Source organism: Homalodisca vitripennis, unplaced genomic scaffold (assembly GCF_021130785.1).
Source record: "Homalodisca vitripennis isolate AUS2020 unplaced genomic scaffold, UT_GWSS_2.1 ScUCBcl_5856;HRSCAF=12786, whole genome shotgun sequence".
In the NCBI taxonomy this organism is placed as follows: Eukaryota; Metazoa; Arthropoda; class Insecta; order Hemiptera; family Cicadellidae; genus Homalodisca; species Homalodisca vitripennis.
Genome location: NW_025781964.1, coordinates 28,437 through 30,705, shown reverse-complemented (window position 1 = coordinate 30,705; position 2,269 = coordinate 28,437).

Below are 2,269 nucleotides of genomic sequence, written 5' to 3'. Positions count from 1 at the left end.
AAATTCTAGGTAAAAGGTTGATGATGTGTCTTCTAGTTTTTAAGATATAACCATTTTTCCCGAGCGCATGTTATTCTCATTAATACAGCGTCATATTCTTAAAATATTTTGTGTTATTTGAGCAGTCGGGTCAAAAAGGCACATTTTTGCTTATGTTATAGCCGTTCTTGTAGAGAATAAAATATGAATTATAATAATGCTCTAATACGGCTGTCAACCCCCACCTTTAGGTCATCCTAGATACACCTATGATTTTATTTTATTTTAAAGAAATAGCGTATAGGTACTCTAAAATATAATATCCAAGTTAATGTTCATATTCAAATTTGTATACAAAACCACTTCTGCAATCAACCATCAATATTCTACTGCAGGATTGTGTAAAATTAAATCAGTTTTTCACTAAACCTTATCAAAACCTTTACTCATGAAACTATTCCGTTGTTTTTTTTTTTGTATGCTATTGAGACAACTGCAATGAAATGGACTAAGCAACACATCGTACAAGCATCTTGGTAAATTGTGCTCAAGATAGTTCTTATTCTTGATTCCGAAGCTGTTTTGAGTAGGCCCAATTGTTGTATGGAATACAGATAGAGGTTACAAATATAATTAAACAATTGAGGCTTACAAATGAGACTATATTAATAGAGATAAATACATATGTGCATATTGCAGATAGAAAAGTACCCAAATTAAAGTTCAGATCACATGATCACTCGTAAAGGTTAACATTAAATTTGTACTACTAGTAGCATAATTATGATAACCTAATCTAAACCTACTCATATCGCGTATTTAACAAGGGTACTAGATAGGTACAGAGTGACCTCCGGATACCCAAAGTACCAACTCCTTTTATGGATGATCTGGAAATTTCCTCACTTGGTTTAGTTGATTTACGTAAATGTATTACTACTTTTAGCTCTTTCAGCTCACTTTTACTGTGGCAGATTTATTATTTTCTATGGAGTTCTTGTATTGTTACTATATGTCTATTAATTGAAAATATAAGTGTATTTGAGGTATATACCTTTCACATGAGATAGAGTTTGTTTAGTCGCTGTTTTAAAAGTACGTGATTTAATAAATTAGGTGCACTGGGATAAATATCACTTTGAACTTTTTAAAACGATGTTGTTGATTTTTTTTTAGGCCGTTGGCATGTAACTGTTGAATTACTATTGTCCTTGGCTTGTTTCTATAGCGAAGCCTTCATTTTCATGCATGCTTAGGCTTCAGGGTTGTTTTGGGAATGCATTTGATATTTTGACTGTTGCTGGTCGGGTGCCAGAGAAGAATCGGTAAAGTATGGAGGGCGGTTGGGAACTTCTCTTAAAAACGTATTTTAATTAAATAATGCCATTATTAATCATTAAAAGTCAATCAATGTCATAAAAGTCATGTTGTGTTAACAAATCGTTAAATCACACGGTAACTATAATAATAACTATTATTTTATCGTTTAGTTCGTATCATTACCAAATTAACTATTTGGCCACAAAATTAAATCCGATTAAATGGTGTTGGTAAATTTGAAATAATAAATATTCCATGCCAGCATAGTAGCCTCATTCGTGTTTCGGACCTCAGAGCCAGGAGTTGAATAGCTCACCCGTCCCGTCTCAAACTCAAAGCACAAACAGCAGAGGTCAATTAATTGGATCTGAACCAGGAAATACATATTTGACAAGTCATCAATTTGTGTTTACTTGTACTCTGGACTATGAATACTGATACGGTCTGAGAGACCTCTTTTCGCAATAAGGAACACTGAAACTGAAACGAAATCGGACATGTTTAGAATTTTCATGATTGAGTTTTTTTTACAAAAAAATTCCTGTTTAATATAACGTATTATATATTTTAAATTTGCTATATGAAAATATCTAGAAGATTGCTTAGGTATTCAATTTGTTTCTAAGTCTCTGAGAGAGGCAATTCTCACGTTTACTAGTACTGTAGGCACTGTCCGTTCCGCCTTTTCTGCCGAGTCCAGAGAGTGAACCGCTGATGAATAAGAAAAACAAAATTTAGTCAACGGAACGCTGGAAGTAAACGGGCAATTTAGCATTCTGTTGTCTGCAATAGGAAGTGCTGAATTTACGAGTGTGGTAGTGAAAAGTTCTGTGTAATCATCTGAATATTTGTTTTACTATATTTAGTTTTGAATTATTCAAATATTTAAAAGCAATATACAATAATATTAGTGGTCTACACATTACTGTAGACCCAAGTTGCACAATCTCAGGGGTTCAACGTAAAGCTC